The sequence below is a fragment of the Lissotriton helveticus genome, chromosome 7 (genome assembly GCF_964261635.1).
Source record: "Lissotriton helveticus chromosome 7, aLisHel1.1, whole genome shotgun sequence".
Lineage (NCBI taxonomy): Eukaryota > Metazoa > Chordata > Amphibia > Caudata > Salamandridae > Lissotriton > Lissotriton helveticus.
Genome location: NC_136068.1, coordinates 67862014 through 67887386, shown reverse-complemented (window position 1 = coordinate 67887386; position 25373 = coordinate 67862014). Strand labels below are relative to the sequence as shown.

Here is a 25373-nt window from a genome sequence, read left to right as displayed (position 1 = left end):
GCCATGTAGGTGCAGGCTGGGTATGAATCCACTCCCAATCTTATAAATACAGGAGCAGGATGGAAGCAGTGTAGGTGCAGGCTGGGTTTGAATCCACTCCCAATCTTATAAATACAGGAGCAGGATGGAAGCCATGTAGGTGCAGGCTGGGTATGAATCCACTCCCAATCTTATAAATACAGGAGCAGGATGGAAGCAGTGTAGGTGCAGGCTGGGTTTGAATCCACTCCCAATCTTATAAATACAGGAGCAGGATGGAAGCCATGTAGGTGCAGGCTGGGTATGAATCCACTCCCAATCTTATAAATACAGGAGCAGGATGGAAGCAGTGTAGGTGCAGGCTGGGTTTGAATCCACTCCCAATCTTATAAATACAGGAGCAGGATGGAAGCCATGTAGGTGCAGGCTGGGTATGAATCCACTCCCAATCTTATAAATACAGGAGAGGGATGGGAGCAGTGTAGGTGCAGGCTGGGTTTGAATCCACTCCCAATCTTATAAATACAGGAGCAGGATGGAAGCCATGTAGGTGCAGGCTGGGTATGAATCCACTCCCAATCTTATAAATACAGGAGAGGGATGGAAGCATTGTAGGTGCAGGCTGGGTATGAATCCACTCCCAATCTTATAAATACAGGAGCAGGATGGAAGCAGTGTAGGTGCAGGCTGGGTTTGAATCCACTCCCAATCTTATAAATACAGGAGCAGGATGGAAGCAGTGTAGGTGCAGGCTGGGTTTGAATCCACTCCCAATCTTATAAATACAGGAGCAGGATGGAAGCAGTGTAGGTGCAAGGCTGGGTATGAATCCACTCCCAATCTTATAAATACAGGAGCAGGATGGAAGCCATGTAGGTGCAGGCTGGGTATGAATCCACTCCCAATCTTATAAATACAGGAGCAGGATGGAAGCCATGTAGGTGCAGGCTGGGTATGAATCCACTCCCAATCTTATAAATACAGGAGCAGGATGGAAGCAGTGTAGGTGCAGGCTGGGTTTGAATCCACTCCCAATCTTATAAATACAGGAGAGGGATGGAAGCAGTGTAGGTGCAGGCTGGGTATGAATCCACTCCCAATCTTATAAATACAGGAGCAGGATGGAAGCAGTGTAGGTGCAGGCTGGGTATGAATCCACTCCCAATCTTATAAATACAGGAGCAGGATGGAAGCCATGTAGGTGCAGGCTGGGTTTGAATCCACTCCCAATCTTATAAATACAGGAGCAGGATGGAAGCAGTGTAGGTGCAGGCTGGGTATGAATCCACTCCCAATCTTATAAATACAGGAGCAGGATGGAAGCCATGTAGGTGCAGGCTGGGTTTGAATCCACTCCCAATCTTATAAATACAGGAGCAGGATGGAAGCAGTGTAGGTGCAGGCTGGGTATGAATCCACTCCCAATCTTATAAATACAGGAGCAGGATGGAAGCAGTGTAGGTGCAGGCTGGGTATGAATCCACTCCCAATCTTATAAATACAGGAGCAGGATGGAAGCCATGTAGGTGCAGGCTGGGTATGAATCCACTCCCAATCTTATAAATACAGGAGCAGGATGGAAGCAGTGTAGGTGCAGGCTGGGTTTGAATCCACTCCCAATCTTATAAATACAGGAGAGGGATGGAAGCCATGTAGGTGCAGGCTGGGTATGAATCCACTCCCAATCTTATAAATACAGGAGCAGGATTGAAGCAGTGTAGGTGCAGGCTGGGTATGAATCCACTCCCAATCTTATAAATACAGGAGCAGGATGGAAGCAGTGTAGGTGCAGGCTGGGTATGAATCCACTCCCAATCTTATAAATACAGGAGCAGGATGGAAGCCATGTAGGTGCAGGCTGGGTATGAATCCACTCCCAATCTTATAAATACAGGAGCAGGATGGAAGCAGTGTAGGTGCAGGCTGGGTATGAATCCACTCCCAATCTTATAAATACAGGAGAGGGATGGGAGCAGTGTAGGTGCAGGCTGGGTTTGAATCCACTCCCAATCTTATAAATACAGGAGCAGGATGGAAGCAGTGTAGGTGCAGGCTGGGTATGAATCCACTCCCAATCTTATAAATACAGGAGCAGGATGGAAGCCATGTAGGTGCAGGCTGGGTATGAATCCACTCCCAATCTTATAAATACAGGAGCAGGATTGAAGCAGTGTAGGTGCAGGCTGGGTTTGAATCCACTCCCAATCTTATAAATACAGGAGATGGATAGATCTGGTGTAGGCCCAGGCTGGGTGTGAAATTCTCATACAATGTGATGATATAAAAGAGAGGAATGGATGTGAGCAGATGAGCACTGGGTGTGAATCCACTTCCAATGCGATGAAATAAAAGAGAGGAATTGATCTGAGCAGATACACCCTGGTTTGAATCCACATCCAATGCGATGAAATAAAATAGATGAATGGATGTGCGCAGGTGCACACTGATTCGGAATACACTTCCAATGTGATGAAATAAAAGACAGGAATGGATGTGAGCTGGTGCACACTGGGTGTGAAACCACTTCCAATGCGATTAAATAAAAGAGAGAAATGGATGTGAGCAGGTGCACCCTGGGTTCAATCCACATCAAATGCGATGAAATAAAAGAGAGGAATGGATGTGTACAGGTGCACACCGGGTGTGAATACACTTCCAATGCAATGAAATAAAAGAGAGGAATGGATCTGAGCAGATGCACCCTAGGTTGAATCCTCATCCAATGCGATGAAATAAAAATAGATGAATGGATGTGTGCAGGTGCACACTGATTGGGAATACACTTACAATGTCATGAAATAAAAGAGAGGAATGGATGTGAGCAGGTGCACACTGGGCGTGAATCCACTTCCAATGCGATGAAATAAAAGAGAGGAATGGATGTGAGCAGGTGCACACTGGGCGTGAATCCACTTCCAATGCGATGAAATAAAAGAGAGGAATGGATGTGAGCAGGTGCGCACTGGGCGTGAATCCACTTCCAATGCGATGAAATAAAAGAGAGGAATGGATGTGAGCAGGTGCACACTGGGTGTGAATCCACTTCCAATGCAATGAAATAAAAGAGAGGAATGGATGTGAGCAGGTGCACACTGGGCGTGAATCCACTTCCAATGCGATGAAATAAAAGAGAGGAATGGATGTGAGCAGGTGCACACTGGGCGTGAATCCACTTCCAATGCGATGAAATAAAAGAGAGGAATGGATGTGAGCAGGTGCACACTGGGCGTGAATCCACTTCCAATGCGATGAAATAAAAGAGAGGAATGGATGTGTACAGGTGCACACACTGGGTGTGAATTTACATCTAATGCAATGAAATAAAAGAGAGGAATGGATATGTGGAGGTGCACGCTGCATGCCAATCCACTCCCAATGTGATGATATAAAAGAGAGGAATGGTGTTCTCTGAGTTCACTCCACGGTCTGTGCTCTGTGGGTGTGGTGAATGCAGTGTGTGTTCTCTGGGTGCACCCAAATGTAGCCTGTGCTCTCTCAGGGGCTTATTTACAAGCTCTTTGCGCCGCTGGTGTGCCACTTTTTATGTAATGTAATATAAAGTGGCATACCGGCGGCACAAGGGGCTTGTACATAAGCCCCTCAGTCTGTTAGTGCAACTAAATGCAACTCCTGTCTTGTGTGTGCCGCTGGGCACGTATAGTGCTCTTGGGTGTAAATGGGTGCAGTCAGTGCTCTCTAAGCAGGCTGGGCTTTGTGGGAACAGGCTGACTCCCATCTGTGTGCTTTAGAGACCTATGGGTCTAGTTTCAGCTCAGTGCATGCTGGTATAAAGTGTGTGCTCTCTTCATGAGGTAGATTACACATTTTGCTCTGTGTGTGCCTCTGAGTTCATCCGGTGGTCTTTTACTGGAGTCAGTGTCCAGTGGTCTGTTACTGGAGTCAATTTCCAGTGGTTTGTTACTGGAGTCAGTGTCCAGTGGTTTGTTACTGGAGTCAGTGTCCAGTGGTCTGTTACTGCAGTCAGTGTCCAGGAGTCTGGTACTGGAGTCAGTGCCCAGTGGCCTGCTACTGGAGTCAATTTCCAGTGGTCTGTTACTGGAGTCAGTGTCCAGTGGTTTGTTACTAAAGTCAATTTCCAGTGGTCTGTTACTGGAGTCAGTGTCCAGTGGTTTGTTACTAAAGTCAATTTCCAGTGGTCTGTTACTGGAGTCAGTGTCCAGTGGTTTGTTACTGGAGTCAGTGTCCAGTGATTTGTTACTGGAGTCAGTTTCCAGTGGTTTGTTACTGGAGCTGGTGCCCAGTGGTCTGGTATTGGAGTCAATGTCCAGTGGTTTGTTACTGGAGTCAGTGTCCAGTGGTCTGGTATTGGAGTCAGCATCCAGTGGTCTGTTACTGGAGTCAGTGTCCAGTGGTTAGTTACTAGAGTACATTTTCAGTGGTCTGTTACTGGAGTCAGTGCCCAGTGGATTCTTACTGGAGTCAGTGTCCACTGGTTTCTTACTGGAGTCAGTGTCCAGTGGTTTGTTACTGGAGTCAGTGCCCAGTGGTCTGGTATTGCAGTCAGTGTCCAGTTGTTTGTTACTGGAGTCAGCGTCCAGGAGTCTGGTATTGGAGTCAGTGTCCAGTGGTTTGTTACTGGAGTCAGCGTCCAGTGGTCTGGTATTGTAGTCAGTGTCGAGAGGTTTGTTACTGGAGTCAGTGCCCAGTAGTCTGTTACTGGAGTCAGTGTCCAGTGGTTAGTTACTAGAGTCAATTTCCAGCGGTCTGTTACTGGAGTAAGTGCCCAGTGGTTTTTTACTGGAGTCAGTGTCCAGTGGTTTGTTACTGGAGTCAGCGTCCAGTGGTCTGGTATTGGAGTCAGTGTCCAGTGGTTTGTTACTGGAGTCAGCGTCCAGTGGTCTGGTATTGGAGTCAGTGTCCAGTGGTGTGTTACTGGAGTCAGTGCCCAGTGGTCTGGTATTTGAGTCAGTGTCCAGTGGTTTGTTACTGGAGTCAGTGTCCAGTGGTTTGTTACTGGAGTCAGTGCCTGGTGGTCTGGTATTGGAGTCAGTGTCCTGTGTTCTGTTACTGGAGTCAGTGTCCAGTGGTTTGTTACTGGAGTCATTGTCAAGTGGGCTGTTACTGGAGTCAGTGTCCAGTGGTTTGTTATTGAAGTCAGTGTCCAGTGTTCTGTTACTGGAGTCAGTGTCCAGTGGTTTGTTATTGAAGTCAGTGTCCAGTGTTCTGTTGCTGGAGCCAGTGTCCAGTGGTTTGTTACTGGAGTCAGTGAACAATGGGCTGTTACTGGAGCCAGTGCCCAGTAGTCTGTTACTGGAGTCAGTGTCCAGTGGTTTGTTACTGGAGTCAGTATCCGGTGGTCTGTTACTGGAGTCAGCGTCCAGTGGTTTGTTACTGGAGTCAATTTCCAATGGTCTGTTTCAGGAGTCAGTGTCCAGTGGTTTGTTACTGGAGTCAGTGCCCAGTGGTGTGTTACTGGAGTCAGTGTCCAGTCGTTTGTTACTGGAGTTAGTGGCTAGTTGTCTGTTACTGGAGTCAGTGTCCAGTGGTTTGTTACTGGAGTTAGTGCCCAGTGGTCTGGTATTGGAGTCAGTGTCCAGTGGTCTGTTAATGGAGTTAGTGTTTAGCAGGTGCTTTCGTAGCTCCATCTTTGTATTTTAGGTGCTTTTCTGTGCGCTTTGTGCCAGGTGGGTGCTACTGCGTCCAGCGGGTGCTCTTTAAATGCAGCCAGTGAAATTGTTCATCTGTGGGTGTAGCTGGGTGCAGTAGTGTGTATGTTGTCATTGCTGCCTGTGCATTGGAAGTGCGCTCTGTGCTGGGAGGGATATATGGATGGTACTGTGTGGGTGTAATCTCAATCTCTGTTCCCAGTACGTGGTCTATGAACTGTACGCAGCTAAGTGAAGGACATGCTCACTGAGTGAGCATACTTGCCTTTTTTTTGCTCAGTGGGCGCATATGAGTGCCGTGTACGCTTTGTGGGTTCAGCTGTGTGTGGGTGTCTTCAGCACTTTGCATTGTGGCCTGCAGCAGATATGCGACACTGGTGTACAGTTGCAACATAATACCCCATCTGGGCGCAGCAACCACAGACCACATCCTCCCCCACCCAGCCTCTGCAGTTCAGGTCTGTGGTTGTATTCAAATGCACTGTATCTCAAAAAGTGCACACAGACATTGCCACAGCACCTTCATATACTGCTACCACAAAGTGTTTTTCTCACACAGATGCACATTACACTTTAGTTCAGTGGTTCTTCACTTATTGACTTCTGTGTACCCCCACTAAATCCAAAATTTAAAAAAAATGAGGAACCAAGAGTATATCAAACAAATACACAAATAATAAACTATTTTATTTCATTCACAAACAAAAAATATGTAAAAAGCGAAATGTTAATAGGAATTTATTACAAAACAATGCAACATACTACCATATTTCTCCTGTGCAATCCTGCAGGTTACTTTTTTCACTTCTGAATTGGCTCTTTAAATCACTCAGGATAGCTGCCTGTATAAAGTCCTTGCCATGACTGATCCCCTTCACTCCTGGGAGGACTCTATACAGCACTTATGATGGCTGCCAGTAACCATGGCCACTAGAGGTATGCGATTCCGCGCCCACTGCTTTTTTTGCAAAATTTTAGATTTTGCATTTACCACATAATCCAGCATCTGCTACATAATCTGCAGATTTTAATAGAACACATTGTGTTTCTAGTACTAAATATGCAGGGACACGTGTGGCTACGAAGTGGAAGGCCCTTTGCAAAGGTTGACTGGGGCAGGGGTGGCTCTAGGCTCATGGCGGCCCTGTGTAGCGAGCGTAGGTAGGGGGCCCCAGAAGAGGGGGTCCGGGCCGGGCGGAGCCCCCCGGAGCTCAGGAAGGTGTTTTAATAAAACGTCCAGAAAAGGTGTTAGATGACCAGTACCTGCGGCTGCTCCGACCCTTCCGAATTTGTCTCAGAACGATAAAATGTAGGAGGAGGAGGGTATTGTGACACACGATGTGGCCAGCAGTGGGTAGGGAAAAAAAGAAGCCAATCAGGAACCAGGATGAACACAAGAGCGGAGGCCAGTGAAGGGGGGGTCAGGGTGTTTGGAAGTGGAACAGAGCCGGAGGCCGCCAAATCCCTGCCAGGGGCCGCCACGCAAATATGTATCCATCCTCTGAGGATTATTATATTAAGGATATATATTGGCGTGGCGGCCCCTGGGGTTTGGAGACCCTGTGCAGGTGCACAGCTTGCACATACAATAGCAAGAAGGAGCCAAGAGGGATATGGAAAGGTATGTAAGGGATCGCCCTCCACTCTAAGCAATCAATAAACACCAAGATCCCTATACCTAGGACAATTAATACATTTAATAGACATGAGTACACAGTACTAAGGTTGTATTTTATATTTACATACCAAAGTTACCCCCTGCTCTCTATCGCAGTGAGGCATAGATCCTCTAATGTCTTGTTGTCCCTGCTAGATCTACTGTTCCAAAAGAGTTACTCCGTTCTCAACTCAAGTAGTGTCCAGGACAATGTCCAACCAATGTCTGCCTTCTTTAATGGCAGTACATATATCCACACTCAACCACATGTGCACAAACCTTAAGGAAAAAAATGTGTGGTGGAGCGGAAGGCACCTCACGGGCGAACAACCCTCGGGGATGTTGGCTGATGTTACCAACTCACTATCGGTTGCCTTCCAGTCCCAAAAGAAAACAAACTGGGTACAACACATAAAATGAAATGCGTGTAAAGGTGCTAAATAAAGAGTTGTGTAACATTAACTCATAAGGGACAGAGTGACATAAAATCAACAGACACACCCACTCAATTACTTTATTCTTCGTTTTAGTGTGAACTGTTGAATTAAAAACGGAGGTTGGTAGCTTAGTATCGCCTACCCAGGTTCCTGGGATGATATAAGGTCCTGGTTCCGTACTGTACGATTGATATCTCAATCGGTTTTAAACGAATCGAAGTGTGATTTGGCCAGCCGGTAGGAGCTGCCCATGCTGGCCTGGGTGTCCAGAAAGGATGTTCCAAAAGTTGGTGCAGTGACCGAGTGTTGAAATACCCTGATGAATCTGCCGAAATTATTGGGGCAGTGAAACATGTCGGTATCAGGTACTTTACACGCATTTCATTTTATGTGTTGTACCCAGTTTGTTTTCTTTTGGGACTGGAAGGCAACCGATGATGAGAAAGGGGCAGTGAGTTGGTAACATCAGCCAACATCCCCGAGGGTTGTTCGCCCGTGAGGTGCCTTCCGCTCCACCACACATTTTTTTCCTTAAGGTTTGTGCACATGTGGTTGAGTGTGGATATATGTACTGCCATTAAAGAAGGCAGACATTGGTTGGACATTGTCCTGGACACTACTTGAGTTGAGAACGGAGTAACTCTTTTGGAACAGTAGATCTAGCAGGGACAACAAGACATTAGAGGATCTATACCTCACTGCGATAGAGAGCAGGGGGTAACTTTGGTATGTAAATATAAAATACAACCTTAGTACTGTGTACTCATGTCTATTAAATGTATTAATTGTCCTAGGTATAGGGATCTTGGTGTTTATTGATTGCACAGCTTGCACATGCCTAAAGCCGCCCCTGACTGGTGACCTCTTTCTATTGCTTATTAGTATATTTGGGTGTTACACTGGTACGAACGAGCAGCAACCAATGCCCGATAGTCTTCCCAAGTGTAAAAATGCAAAAATAATAACACTATTCCAAAATGTGCTGCAATATGCTGCATAATTTGCCTTTCAGTGCTGCATAATTTACTCAACCCTGCTGCATAATTTAGTCCACCCTGCTGCATAATTCCAGTGGCCCTGCCAGTAACCAGTGAAAGCCATGTGCTGTTTCTCTACTGCTTCTGGATGGAATTGATAGAGTTTTTCCTGGCTGTCTGTGTCCTGTCTCTGGCTATGGAGCACTCTCTGCCCGCTCCTTGGTCGAGCATTCACGCTGCATGTCTAAAACTAGAAATTCCTCTGATGGACCTCTGCAGTTCCTAAATAACATTTATCACTGCTGATGGGATATGGGGAACATTTACTATCCCTTACTCCATGCATTGCATACCTGTGAGCATCTCACCTGTCACTCTAGAGATTAAATAGAACTTTGGCCACGACTGCTTGTATACAGTGCATGCTGCATTCTGCAGTTATGTTGCGCCTGGTTGTATTCGATGTAGAACTGTAGTATAATGTGAAATACTTGTGTGCTGTCTCTCATACCTCTTTCCTCCATTGCATGTGCATGCGCTGGGGTCTAAGACAGGATAAGAGGCTGGTCACTCATGCATGACACTAAAATGCTTCCCACATAGGCCACAGTGCAATTCAACATGCTTTCAACCATAGACTCCCCCAGGGTGTAGCATGCTACCTTCCCGTTAATGCACTTCAGAGTCTTGTCAGGGCAGGGGCGGCCTTAGGCATGTGCAAGCTGTGCACCTGCACAGGGCCACCAAACCCCAGGGGCCACCACGCCAATATATATCCTTAATATAATAATCCTCTGAGGATGGATACATATTTGCGTGGCGGCCCATGGCAGGGATTTGGCGGCCTCCGGCTCTGTTCCACTTCCAAACACCCTGACTCCTCCCCTCTTCACTGGCCTCCGTGCTCCGCCCCGCCCGGACCCCCTCTTCCGGGGCCCCCTACCTACGCTCCTGCCCAGGGCCGCCATGAGCCTAGAGCCACCCCTGGTCAGGATTATAAACAGGGCCACTTGAATTATGCGGCAGGAGCGGGACAAATTATGCAGCAGGGTTGAGAAAATTATGTGTCAAGAAAAGGCAAATTTTGCAGCACAATGCGGCACATTTTGTAATCGTATTGCTTCATAATTTCATAATTTTTAAATTTAACACTGTCTGGGCATTGGGTGCAGCTCGTTAGTACCATATAATACACAAATATATCAATAAGCAACAGAGAGGTGACAAGTCCAGCTTTGCAAAGGGCCTTTCACTGCGCTGTAACATGTTGCCTCATTTTTAGTAACTTTTGAACCGCTAGAGCCAGCAACAGCATTTTTTGGGTTAAATTCTGCAGATTGTGTGGCAGAGGATGGATTAGGTGGCAAACGAGGCAAATCTATAATAATGCGAAAATCGCTGCAGCTGCACAATCACATAAATCCAGTGGCCTTGGGTCTAAAGCAGTCCATAAACACAAGTACATTCAAAATTGTACTGTACAAACAAAGGATGGATTAGGACCAATCTCAAAACTTGCACCTAGCACACCCAAAAAGGGCATTAGAAAAACATTGAGGAATATCATTGCAAATTGCCAGTTGCATAGCTAGACCTTTTGCCGCCCGTGTCGATAACTGCTTTTGCTGCCCGTAAAACGGCCACAGATAAGATCTGGGAGGGAGGCCGTTGTCCCCCCCCACCATTGCTACACCACAGCAAATTGCGATCAATATCTTGTGGCCAGTCAATAGTCCATTTGGGGGTGGGTATGGGAGGCACATGGCTACGCACCTAAGAAGATGGCTGTCTTTCATTGATGCTCTATCACAGGAAACAACCTTTACAACGCAACCATTAAACCGCACTACATTTACAATGCAGTCATTACATCACAACATCCTTTACAACGCATGCCACTACAACGCAGGCATTACATTGCATGTCATTATAATGTATACCATTACAACGCATAGTACCCCTACACCATCCAACACTTATCCTACTGGTTGCACCCCCTGGAGTTAGAATATTAATTTTTACCCCTACGCTATCCAACACTTATCCTCCTGTTACAACCCCTGGAGTTAGGATAGTAATTTTTACCCCTACACTATGCAACACTTAACTTAAATGCAATGTAATGGTATGCGTTGTAATGGTATGCGTTGTAAAGGTATAATGCGGTGTAATGGAATGCGTTGTAAGCCTAGTTTAAAAAAAATCGTTGTAGTGGTATGCGTTGTAAATTTATGCGTTGTAAAGGATGTTGCGATGTAAAAACTGCGTCGCAAAGGCATGCATTGTAAATGTATGCGTTGTAACGTCATACATTCCTCTATCACAGTCTAGGACTCCTCTCTATCTGGAAAGAACAAATGATGAAATTTCTCCTGAAATATAGATGGCTTAAAGTCGCAGACTGCATAGCAGGGAGGCATTTAATCAACTAAATTGCTCCTGAGAGTTTCATTTTCGAAAATACAGCAACAGCTTCCATTCTGAATTCAAGTCATCAGGGCCTGATTTTTATTTCGGTGGATAGAATACTCCTCCCACAAACGGGATGGATATCCCCTCCGCGTGTATTACAAGTGTCATAGGATATAATGCAATTGTAATAGGGTGGATGATTAGTCACCTTTGTGAGGGAGTATCAGCCAAAATATGAATTATGCCCCCCAGTGTCAAGATGTTTCTTCTAGCAATATTTATGTTTATGCTGACACTTTTTGGCCTTTAACCCGTTTCTTGCGGCGAACGTTCAGCACCAGTGCTGAACGTTCTAAGAAACGGGTGGGGCCGTGTCGGCCGTTGGACGTGCGCAGCACTACGGAGGTAGTGCTCGCAATGTCCAAAGGCCGACGGCAGCACTAAAGGGGTTAAGTCGTTTCTAAAGAAATTAATTATTTGTAAGTGCTTGCTCCAGTCTAAAATTAATTAATCCAATGTCAAGAGTTTGTTCTGAACAATAGTTATGACTATGCTGCCACCTTTTGATCTTTAATTTTTTTCTTAAGTATTTTGTTTCCTGGAAGCATTGCCACTATAAACATGGTGCATATGGTGCTTTTCTTCTATTCACAGGTATTCTCGTTGACAATATTTTTTTTCTCCATGCATATTGCTAATTTGTTCTATGAAATCAATACCTTTTACCTGACGTGTTTTTTTAAGTGCTCCTTTTGACTTCTTCATTTACTGCAATATTGACTTCTGAGAAACATTTTTGAAAATATTTCATTTACATTTGTGTATTTTTTCAAAACATGCAAGACAAGAATATAATACTTAATTCGAAGTGGTAGAAGTCCCTTTTCTGTTATATTGTACTTTGCTCTTGCAAGCAATTCCTCTTCAAGTGACACTCTCAGAAAGGCGGATTAGACAGGCATGATCTTTACCAAATCAAACAACCCTGGTCAATGTTTTCCACAAATCTAGTTACTGCTCTTTGTATTCTTCTATCATAATCGCAAAACTAGGAGACTAAGGGTCAGAAATAAAAAGCATGTTTACAGCCGCAAACGGTCCGACACACATAATCTGGCCATTTGCCACCACCATGAAGCTTTTTAAAATGTAAAAAAGTAAAAATTTTACTGAATTGCAATTTTATGTTTGCTTCTCTTAAATGGTTTGGCTTTGGCCCTAAGATGAAGCAATTAATCTAATTATTATACCCAGCTCCCAAAGCATCCATTTTTATTAATTAGACTAGGTTGTCCATGATCGCCTCTTTCATTTAGTGTAGCCTTTGAACCATTTTTGACAAAAATACGACAAAATATAAAAATACAAGCATCCACTTACAGAATTTCTAATTATGACATGCCTGAAACCTATGGCTTTTTCAGTGAATATATAAATAATCCTTGCTATAACAATATATATATATATATATATATATATATATATATATATATATATATATATATATATATATATATATATATATAGTTATCCAAACTAGAAGAGTCCCAAAAGGGGAACATCAAGTGGAATCTCTCGTTTCAACAGAGAGATGCCATTTCAAATCTTGAACAAGATGACTCAATCGTGATAAAGCCTTCGGACAAAGGCAGGAAACGTAGTCATCCAGAGTCGTGACAACTATTGTAAAGAAGCCCTACGTCAGTTACAGGACCGCGACAACTACATGCCAACAACGGAACATGAATATCAAGAAAGCATCCGCAAATATCATTCCCTTATTGAATACTGGTATGGGAAGGGAATACTAGGAAGAGAGGAATATCTATTCTTGCAGAACAAGTAGCCGAGACTACCCAGTTTTTACCATCTCCCAAAAGTACACAAGGACGCCACGCAGCCACCAGGGAGACCGATTGTGTCATCCATTGGAGGATTAACCGAAAAGATGTCGAAATTCATTGACTCATTTCTGGCCCCATGGGTAACTCAGTTAAGTTCATACACGAAGGACACTAAGGACTTCCTCAGACAAATACAGGATGTGGAGTGGGAGGACGACCTGGTGATGGTAACAATGGACATCTCTAGTCTATATATGAGCATCAGACATCTTGATGGGATTGAAGCGGTGAAGACCTTTTTGAACCTACGACCTGCCCGCTACCTGGAGCATAGCAGAATGATTTTGGACTTTATGTCTTTCTGCCTGAATAATAACATATTTATCTTTCAGAACCAGCGATACAGACAGGTCAGGGGGACCGCCATGGGCACCTGCTTCGCCCCCAGCTACGGGAATTTATTCGTGGGCTGGTGGGAGAAGCGGGTGGCCTGGGCGAATGACAAAACCGATTGGATCGATAGGGTGATATGCTGGAGAAGGTACATCGACGACCTCTTCCTTATCTGGAGGGGGTCGGAATCCTCAGCAATGGAATACATAAGGGCCCTGAATCAAAATGATCTGAATCTGCAATTCACCTACAACATGAGCAAGAAAGAGGTTAGCTTTCTAGACCTAAGGGTTTTCGTTGATTCAGGCACTATCCAGACCGCACTCTTTAGAAAAGAGACGGCAGGGAATTCCGTTCTACATGGACGAAGCAGCCATCCAGCTTCCCTGGTTAAGAGTATCCCCTACGGGGAACTGTTGAGGATAAAGCGCAACAGTTCCCTGGAGAAAGATTTCACAGAGGCCGCAGATAGAAGCGTGAAACGCTTTAAATCTCGTGGTTACTCTAGAACTGTACAACAACAAGCTGAAGAGAAGGCGAAAGCCGTTGATAGGCAAACTCTGCTGACTGAGAAAAGGACTGAAACAACAAAAGGTGGAAGTGGCATAATTAGACTGATAACAACCTATTCGGTGGCAGCGAATAGAGTCAGAGCCATTATGTCCAAAAATTGGGGGATCCTCAAATCTGATACCATAATTGGCAAAGATTTGCAAGAACACCCTATGATAACATTCAGGTAAATAAGATCATTGAAGGACAGACTAGTCACAAGCCATCTATCTAGGGAAAAGCCCAAAGGAGACCTGCACGCCATGCATGGGTCATACCCATGTGGGAAATGCAAGGCCTGCAGCAACAGCCAGACGGTATTTACCTATCAGGTGCCACACAAGGACTCTAAGATTAGGATCAGCAAGTTTATTACTTGCTCGACCACATTTGTGGTATACTGTCTAAAGTGTCCCTGTGGACTTCGTTACGTGGGGAGTACCACTAAGGCAGTCAAGCTGAGAATCTTGAAGCACCAACGGGCCATCATGAATAAGGATGAGAACTATCATAACAGTGATAGAACTCTACTTAGCTTCTTCAGTTTGGACTGTGTCCCACAAGATATAAGGGGTGGGGATCTGAAACGGAAGCTTAGGCGGTTGGAGTCAAGATACATTATAGATCTTCAAACGAAGTCCCCGGGAGGACTCAATGCAGGGGAAGAACTATTATCACATCTATAGTAGCAGTAATTGAAATTACATGTGTTGAGCTGTGTCACTGCCTGAGAATACATTTACCTTTACAAATGCTTTAAGAAATTGAGTTGGTAGCTGGTTTTTGGACCCTTTGGGATGAATTTGATGTTTAGGAGTTAATTTGACAGTGTGGTGCAGGGGGTATTGGTGATTATGATTTGCATTTTCACTTAGCGGGCCATTCAGGCCTTAATAATTAATCAACTTGTCAGGGGTCTTATCGAATAGAATTTCCTTTTTTAAACCTTTTACCAACGAATATATGGACTATTGGTGCAATGTGAATTATGTTGATTTAATGAAATTTTGGTCTCTAAATTGAGAACCCTTATGAATTTAGCCCATCCAGGGCAAAAAATGCTAGCATTAGACTACTTATACGTTGATAGTCGGGTAGAGATGTATTGTTTATTCAACATTACGAACATTGCCTTTAATTCTGTTTTTTCTTTATTGTTTGAGTTATTCACCATTCAAAGATGGCGCTCATGAATTGTAAAATTATCCGTTTTCACTTTCAATTGTTATGCCTTATTTTAACTTCCGCCTTGCCGTCGCCAGCTGACACTGACGAAGGCAAGTGCTGAAACGCGTCTGTTGATTTGAATTTTGTGTGCAATAAACCTGGAAGGGGTTTAACCTACTGTGAGTGCTGATTCTTGCTGGTTTTCGGACTGCGGAGCTTTAATATATATATATATATATATATATATATATATAGATATGCTTTTCTCTTTTTGTCTTTTAATAATTAAAGAACTGTATATATGCATAATGCAGAGCGTAATATGCTCTTTATTGCTGTTGTTCAGTGTGGCGTGGTGTCATGATTCACAACAGCTGTAGCTTCTAGTAAGTCATGCTGATTCTCCCCTCCCTATACTATGCACAGCTGCATATATAGTTTTGCGAAGGCAGTTCGCTTTGGTATTTTCTTTTTGAAAATGGCTTCATCATGTTGACAGAGCCAGACATAAAAACTTTCAATGCATTTACACAACCACTGTAACAGCGGCTCCTGTAAATGAGTGGACATCTCTAAATATGGCAGTGGAGTACCATTGTCATGGCTAGAGGTAAGTACTCTGCCATGGCAATGGTACATGGGGCCAGAAGTAGGAGCCCTAATACCGGTCGGTATTAGGGTTTTCAGATGTAGGGGGCTGAAAATTACAGAATCGGTATATTTACCGATTCGGTAAAATTACCGATTCGGTAAATTACCGAATATGTAAATATACCGATTCTGTAAATCCATATGTAGCTGACACTCCTAAGAGTGCCACAGGCCCTTAAGAGTCGGTATTTTACCACACAATCCTATTGTGTGGTAAAATACCGAATTCAGGTGTGCATGCACATCTGTGCATGCACACCTGTGCAATGTGACACACAGACATGCCCTTAGGGCATGTATGTGTGCCACATGTCACACAAGCCTGTACTTGGGGTGCTAGAGGGTGTCAAAGTGACACCCCCTGCACCCTTGCAGGATTCGGTATTTACTGATTCGGTAAATACCGAATCGGTGTTGCCCATTGATTCCTATGGGCTTCAAGGCCCATAGGAATCAATGGGCAATACAGATTCGGTATTTACCGAATCGGTAAATACCGAATCTTACAGATTCGGTATACCTGAATTCGGAATTACCTACATCTGCCCCCTTCCCATTTGCAGACTCTTAAATACCGAATCGGTAAAATTCGGTATTTAAGAGTCTGTAAATGGGAATTACCTACATCTAGCCCTAAATCTGTCTGCCAAACTCCCAAAGTGGGATTTTGTTTTTGAAAAACAAACACTATGTGACCCTTAAAATATGTGAGTTTTCTCCCAGGGCGTCAGATGCATTTTTTCAGTTTTTTTATTCCTGGAGTGTGAGGGAGTCCCTGGAGGTTCCAAATGGAAAAAAATGCATCAGACCATCTGCACTAAATTGGTTATATGGTCTAATGCACCAACACCCAAGTCCCCCACTCTGTAGAATTTCCAGCTGCAGAGCCAGCGAGGGCACCACCGTAGGAAACATGCCAGTTGACCAGACTCTAAATAAAGTGGGCGTACTCTATGTTTGGTGGACAGGGTACTCTGCCACAATTGCTGGGAAGTTCTCTTTGTGCTAAAATTTGAATCTGCACCTAAATCTTTGTTCTTCAGACATATAATGTGTCTTAAGCATATTTGCAGTCCTCACCTGATGTGAACCATAGAAGAACTGTCTCTCTCATGAGGGTGTGTTGAGTTGTGTTTTCCTCTGTATACAGAGTAGTACACACCTATAAATTGTAAGTCTTGGGGCAAACTTTCTTTAGTAGGCTGTAATGTAAATTATTATTGGACAAAATCAAACATATAGGGTACTACACATGCATTAAGATTCTACCAGCACTCTTCATCTCGAAAATGTCACTCCCCTTCACGGCATTCTTTCTCAACAGGTTACTCTGTACATAACACTGCAGGGAACATGCAATAAGCAGCACATTTAAGGAACAAGAAACTGTGCTGTATTGATAACAAATCTTTATTGCTAATACCCAACATTTGCAATGAACAAATGCAACCACAGCTGGCAGGCAGTTGTGTGCTTGCTCAAAGATCTGAAAATACGGTGGACAGTATCAGAGTCATTCATTGAGCCACAGTGGAGATAGAGCCATTAATTGAGCCATAGGAGAGAAAGAGTCATTCATTGAGCCATAGTAGATATAGAGTCATTCATTGAGCCATAGTGGAGATAGAGTCATTCATTGAGCCATTGTAGAGATAGAGTCATTCATTGAGCCATAGAGGAGAAAGAGTCATTCATTGAGCCATAGAGGAGAAAGAGTCATTCATTGAGCCATAGAGGAGAAAAAGTCATTCATTGAGCCATAGTGGAGATAGAGTCATTCATTGAGCCATAGTGGAGATAGAGTCATTCATTGAGCCATAGTGGAGATAGAGTCATTCATTGAGCCATAGTGGAGATAGAGTCATTCATTGAGCCATAGAGGAGAAAGAGTCATTCATTGAGCCATAAGAGAGATAGAGTCATTCATTGAGCCATTGTGGAGATAGAGTCATTCATTGAGCCATAGTGGAGATAGAGTCATTCATTGAGCCATAGAGGAGATAGAATCATTCATTGAGCCATAGTGGAGATAGAGTCATTCATTGAGCCATAGTGGAGATAGAGTCATTCATTGAGCCATAGAGGAGAAAGAGTCATTCATTGAGCCATAAGAGAGATAGAGTCATTCATTGAGCCATAGTAGATATAGAGTCATTCATTGGGCCATAGTGGAGATAGAGTCATTCATTGAGCCATAGTGGAGATAGAGTCATTCATTGAGCCATTGTGGAGATAGAGTCATTCATTGAGCAATAGTGGAGATAGAGTCATTCATTGAGCCATAGAGGAGATAGAATCATTCATTGAGCCATAGTGGAGATAGAGTCATTCATTGAGCCATAGTGGAGATAGAGTCATTCATTGAGCCATAGAGGAGAAAGAGTCATGCATTGAGCCATAAGAGAGATAGAGTCATTCATTGAGCCATTGTGGAGATAGAGTCATTCATTGAGCCATAGTGGAGATAGAGTCATTCATTGAGCCATAGAGGAGATAGAATCATTCATTGAGCCATAGTGGAGATAGAGTCATTCATTGAGCCATAGTGGAGATAGAGTCATTCATTGAGCCATAGAGGAGAAAGAGTCATTCATTGAGCCATAAGAGAGATAGAGTCATTCATTGAGCCATAGTAGATATAGAGTCATTCATTGAGCCATAGTGGAGATAGAGTCATTCATTGAGCCATTGTGGAGATAGAGTCATTCATTGAGCCATAGTGGAGATAGAGTCATTCATTGAGCCATAGTGGAGATAGAGTCATTCTTTGAGGCATTGTGGAGATAGTAATCAGATGTTACTACAGATGAATTGCCACATAAAGAACCTTGGCAGGCCCCTATACAAAGCATGTTCTCTGCTGTTCCCACAATCATATTCTGATCTAAATCAATGGTGCTGGCACTGAAGACCCCACAGGAAAGGGAGCAATTTACTGTAGAATGGACAAAGGTCCTGCTGTCTTTGCCACGCGGTGTTTTGCGAAGTCTGGCATCAGGTGTGGCGCAAAAGAATAAGGAAACTGCAGCGTCCAAGGTCCACAATAATCTCCGCTAACCCAATGGTGTCTGATGGGAATAAAAACATCAGAGGCAAATTCATAAACATCAACTGTCATGAGTAAAACCAAACACATTTCAACTGTTTGAACACAGGCATAATGGAATCTGCAACATTAGGAAGACAGGAGAGTCTGGGGAGGCTTTACCTAACTCCTGTTTATCACATGTAGCACATTATTCAAGGCTAAATTATGTTAAGGTATTTTGTGGGAGGATAGAATATCCTTGCCCCCATCTAAATCAGCCATACTCCCTGTGAAGGTAAATGTGGATCACAGGGCTATAAAAAAGCACAGTGTCAGGGGAACAGGGATTTGGAGTGTCAATTATTTTATTTTGCTTATTTTCCAATTATTCTAGTTCTTCAGTAACAAGAAGTCATATATGTTTAAATTAAAGGCCTGATTTAGACTTTGGGAGATGGAGTGCACTCCCTCAGGAGGGCAGAGGATAATATCTCCTCCAACCCATGGAACGCCGGCATGCCAAATTTAGGAGCTGAGGGTCAGATGTTTCAACATTGTATTTTGCGAGTCCATAATAGCGAATTTTACCGATTCGCTATTATGGACTCACAAAATGTAATGTATGTAGGTTTCGCAAATAAAATTGAAATTCCTATGCATTCCTTATTTGCGACTCGCAAATTGCAAGTAGCAAATAAGCAATGGCTTCCCATTCATTTCTATGGACCCATAAGAATGCATGGGAATTACATGCACAATTTGCGAGTACCCAATAGGTACTCCCAAATTGCGCATGCAATTTCCAGGGTGCAAAGGGGCCAAATGGACAACCTGATGCACCACTGAAATTTGCAGGTGTGCACATGTAGCACACATACATGCCCTAAGGGCATGTATGTGCGCCACATGGCATTTAGAAAAATGCAAAAAAGTGAATTTTCCAGGAATTTGCAAATCACCGCCAACTAGAAGTTGGTGGCAATTTGCGATTCCTTAATGCAAAATCGCAATTTGCGATTGGTACATGAATTGCATTTAGGGAATCGTAAATTGAGATTCCCTAACTGCATTCACAATTTAGGTAATCACAAATAATTGTGATTACCCATATTGCGAATTCAAAATGGTTGATACATTGGAAAATGTATTTTTGCATTCACAAATGTGCCAATTCTGCTAATCGGCCCCTTTGCGATCGCAAAAAGTGTTGATACATCTGTCCCTGACTGTCTTAGCGGTATGTATGCTCCATTGCAACAGTGATGGAGTAAACATACTGCTAAGATAAAGGTCTGCCTCACGATTTTGATGACGCACGGACCTTACGTTTAGCTACAAGGGTACCTACTCCATCAAACCGCGTAAGAGAGTATTGGAGGTGAATCCTCAATTATATGCTCCCAGATAAAAGATCAACACAAAATAATACTTGAAGATAATATGGTCACCACTGTTAATTTTCAGGTCAGACTTCTTGGAAGAGAAGATCATTAAAATATATTTCAGAGGTCGGCTCACCCTTAATGTATTAAGGCATGCTCATCATTTTATGACCTATCACACTGGAGTAGGAGCACTGCCACCCCAGCAGACTCAACTGAGGGAAAAATGCCCTAGGGATTCTTATAAATCTGTTTTCAGGACAGTTACTTGAGTCAAGTTTCAGGCAAAATCAATTAAAACATATTTAGGGTTCATTACGGCAGCTTCAGTGGCAACCTCTGACTTGTGACAAGTCTGTGACTACGAAGCAGATGTCCCCCACACTCAGCTATGACAACTGTAGTTTAATATAACTAGGGTTGAACCATTCAAATGAGGGACCGGTAGGGTTTTATTTATTACATTTTTCTGTATGGTTAATTTGGATATCACAGCTAGGGAGTTCATTAACCCTGAAGAAGTCCCAAGACCTTTTAACGCTGTTGTATAAGGGGAAACATGTTGGTATCTTATGGATTCTTGATGACTAGGTGATTCATTGTATTTCATCATATAACCAATGTTTTTAATGCTACCAGAGGTACTTACTAATAAAGGAAACCTTTGAGTATACCCCTAGGTAACTGCCTGAAAACAGATTTATAAGAATTCCCAAGCCATTGTTCCCTCTATTGAGTCCGCTGGAGTGGCATTTTTTCTACTCCAGTCTGAGAGGACGCCAAATGATGAAGTGTGACTACTCCATAGCTAAACATTTCTGATGGAGTAAGGGCTTTCGGAGAAATGGCTATATGTCATAACATTTTCCTTTTCAAAAACAAAATCACATTTTGGGATTTTCTTTTCAAAAATAAAAAATAAACCTGTTTAGGACTGGTCTCCGTCATGCTGGCGGAGCCTTGTACCAAACTGCGAAAAGCACTGACAATTCCTTATAGATACCACCAGCTAGGCGGACATTTATTCATTCATTGGGTGGTCCCTCCATCAGGGGACCGAGTCATCAACTTCAACCCTCTGGTGGAACAATGGGCAGTCCGTCAACTTCTAAATCAGGCCCTTGGAGTTGTCCAGCAGCCCTGTGGACTACTGTCTACATTGACAGGTATCGATATCATGGTTGTTCCCGTAAATGCAGGAAAGGTTTGACATATGGTACCATCTGCCATGACGGCCAGCCATCAATTTTTCTCTCAGGTTGTGGGGTCATTTTATTTTTCCTGTTGCTTACTTTTCTAGTGATGATTGACTGGTAAAAAAAGACTTTGTTGATGGTGTAAAGCCCTTCCTACGATGGCTCCTACCTTATTGGGCTGTCTTAAGAAATAGTACATTGACGGATCCAACGCGGGCTCTGCCAATGGAATATTCACAGTCCACCTGACTCTAATTGACTGAGGATCGTGTAATGCAGGCAATAAAAAGTTAAAGTTTGGGTCCTTGGTGTTTCCAGCAACACACCAGGGAGGTCCCACTACCATTTCAGGCTTATGAAGGCCCTGAGCTGTACTGTTTACTTGGACTTCATACTTTTCTCTATATATTACATGATTACATCGGAGGCTTATCACGGCCTCACTCTCTAACTTTTTGTTGCCTGCATTATGTGGGTGGCTAGCGAGCAGGTTCTTTGCAATGAGGCACTATTTGCCTACGAGCTCATCAGGATCAGTTTCTTGCCAATATTTTTCAGCCTTGAAAAAGTTTCTATGATGAAACACGTGTCGGCTGCCTCTCTGTACTGGATATTATATCCTAACCAAAGAATGTGAATATTTGTGGATCGAATAAATCACATGCGACATAACTTCAACTTTATGAAATGTGTTTATTGATTGCATTTCATGCTTTTGGACTTCTGTGTGTGCTTCAGTATTTTATTTTGATACAGTAACATATTAGCAAAAGCTACATTTGCTTATATTGGGATTTTATTTGTAACACCAATGAATCATTACGAGAGGTGAAGGGAGGGAAGTAAGAAACTTGCAGAAAGATATAGTATCTACCATAAATATCATTACCAAAGGTAAGCAATGATTTCTTTCTGATTGATACTTCTTCCCACAGATTCCTAACCTAACAAATGTGTCCCAAAAGCAATACCTTCCAAGAAGTGGGCAACCTAATGCTTGGCAAAGTATCCATCAGAGAAGCTGTGAGATAATAATATTTTTCAAAAGTAAAACCAAGTAGCAGACCCACAAATATCAGCCACCGGGACACTCCTGATGAGAGAAGCAACTAATGATCCTCATGGAGTGGGGCAAGGCACTACAGATCTTAATGTAAAGAGTTCTTTAAGCATGAGGTCATATGCTTGGTTACCACTTTATTCTTCTTGGCACTAGTAAAGTCCACAAAAAACTGTCCACTCTACCATATTGTGTGCAATCAATATAATAAGACATCACACATCTGAGGTCCTGTCTGCACAGTCCCTCTTCCCTCCTGGTGGGGTGATGAGGAGGAAAGAAGGATGAAAGCGTGATAAAAAGACTCATGTGGAAAGCAGACACAAGCTTCAGCAAAAACCATGTACAGGTAGAAAGTACCAGTTACCTGGCTAGAACACAGTGAAAGGTGGCTTGACCAAAAGGTCACAAACTCTACATGCTGAAGTTATCATCTCTAAGAATACAAGCACTAATGACAGTCAAAACACTGGGCAACTGTGAATTTGTTTAAATGGTGAAGTCTTGAGGAAGATTAACAAATGTAAATCCCACAATTGAATATTGAATGCAGAGGAAATAAATAAATATAGTAAACTTTCAGAAAACCAAGAGAGATGTATACAGAGAGGCTTAATACAGTAGAAACATGAAGGTGAATGAGGCAGCAAAATATCCTTTTATGGGGGCAACTGCCAATCCCTACTGAGCAAGGGAAAGTACAAAGTGCAGGACAGAGAGACGAGTCTGGAGTGCATTCAAACCTTCAGACTCAAACTGGCGACTCACATAATTTTTTAAATATTTATAGAGGACCTCCTGGCAGCTAACATGACATCTGCCTCTTCTGTTTGGTACAGAGGTCCCTAATTGGCACTGCTCAATCCCCATGCATGGAGACGCAGTGCCAGAGGACTGGGGGAGGGGGGGAAGACTCATCTATCCTGTGGTGAAAGAGGGTCCAGTCCTTGTGAACGAGAATGAGGAGTTGTGCCAAATACTTCTTACCTAAACTAGGATGAACGGGATTAGTTTGGGTTGGTTCTTCCATCTCTTTTGCAAGATGTTTAACAGAAGTTCAATCAGTTAAAATGTGTAAAGCAGGCCCAGTGACCTATTAAATTATAAGGCATCCCCCAGTGAGTCATTCAGCGTGAGCTGTATACATAGCACAATACTGACAACACTTCCTATTCTGAGCAACAGCAACCCAATCCAATTGTGGTCATCCGTGTCTGGAAAACGTCATGTCAATCATCTCATGGTGAAGCTCACACTCATGATCCTCTGAAGGGAGGGTTTTTTCGGAGGGGCGATGCACCACATATGCACATCTGCCTCACTTGCGTGTGTCTACATGGTGGCAGTCAGTGGGAAGATGCCGAAAAGGTAAAGCCCCACAAGTAGTGCACAAGGTTCCACACCGTCCTGCAAGGTGATATGGCAGATGATGTTTGTTTTGTCAGATAGAGGCTGGATGTTTTCCTTGAGATGGAAGGGAAGAGGGCTTTAAGGGTAAGGTGCACTGCAAGCAGCTCCTACACTTTTATGTGTTGCTCTGCTCTGATGAAAACCAAAGCCCTGCACCACCATGTTTCCCATATGGGTGCCCAGCCCAATGACCATACCATGGCTACTTGCAACTCTGTTGACTGAATGGATGGCCCACCAGGAGGTGTGAGAAGCAGATTCACCAATGCAGGCTCAGAAGATCAGATTGGAATATCTGTACCTGATTCATAGAGCTGTCCCTATCTGGGGCTAGCAGGATGCATGATGCCATCAAGCCAAGCAGATATAAGCATTGGGATTGAAACCTGAATCTGAAACACCTTAATCATATCCTGAGTATCCGTAATCCTTTGAAAAAGTGGACAACTCTTGCTACAGGTGTTGCTTAGCGCCACATGAATGAAGAGGGACCCAAGTTGTGTTGGAGGATCTTGGTGGTCTAAAAATCTAACGTCACAGGCACTGGGGCCTACCACCTTCAGCAAACAATTGCTGAAGTACAGAAATCCATGGAACACCACGGTGAATCAGAGGTAACGCTTGTGGGTGCGGAGCTTCGTTAGATGAAATAAATGTTCTGGAGATCCAAGAATACCAATCAATTTGTGCATTGGGTAGAAATAAAATCTAACCCAGAGATAGATGTTTCAATACTTCATGTCAAATAAAGAGTTTTAAGAGACATAGGTCCTTGATGGTGCTGAAGACTTTGTCATTTTCGTGGATCAAGAGGTAAAGGTAGTTAAACTCCATGCCACTCACTTCCAAGTGCACCACTATTGTGTCCACTTTGTTCATCCGAGTTAACACCTCAATTTCTCAATAGCTAGGTTTGTGTCAGAGAGCATTTTTTTGCGACAGAAGGAGGATGACATGGTTGGGACGAGAGTAAGGGGAGGAGAGTGTAGCTCTTGTGGATAATATGAATCATTCAGGGACCTTCCGTAATCATCTCCAAATGTGCGGTGGAGTTGTACACCTTCCTTCTCTCCAAGGCCCATTGGAAGCTGGTGCTGGAGGGTAGACATCTGATTAAATAGTGGTTAGCAGAGACTACAGTTGCTGCTATTAGTGATGCTGGCATCCCTTAGGATCACCTCTGCACCAGAAGAACAGTCTACTTAACTATAAACGTTCTCCAGTGTTGCCATCTCTCATAGATCCGCATGCTTTAATTTCTCCCCTAAATCAGATTCAGAATCCCCAGTGATTTAACAATAAACATTGTTAAAATGTCCATTGGATCAAACACTGTGCTTGTTTGGTGGCACATTTACCTAGTTTGAAAGCTCCCAAACTTTGATCGTTTTAAAAGTACCTAGAACTCTCAGTCTCCTAGAGGCCACCAGAGTTCAGATGTTCGAACCCCATGTATGACATTGGGGTGAAGTAATACTGAGCCTCTGACTGAGAGGGAGGGCAGGTCACATGTGAGTGAATGAAAGATAACAACACTGGAGAACTGTAGTTACAGGTAAGTACATTGTTTTTTTTCCAGCATTAAATTTTTCATAGCTTCA

At 43.5% G+C, this 25373-nt stretch overlaps 1 long non-coding RNA gene across 1 annotated transcript in view; it reads right to left on the bottom strand.

Annotated features, from left to right (window-relative positions):
* Positions 1 to 17088: 17088 nt before the first annotated feature.
* The window catches only part of LOC144768071 (uncharacterized), a 78506-nt gene continuing 70221 nt past the window's right edge, over positions 17089 to 25373 (bottom strand). The window contains exon 5 of the long non-coding RNA XR_013598461.1: positions 17089 to 18764. This is a non-coding gene — a long non-coding RNA (uncharacterized LOC144768071). The remainder of the gene's footprint in view (positions 18765 to 25373) is intronic.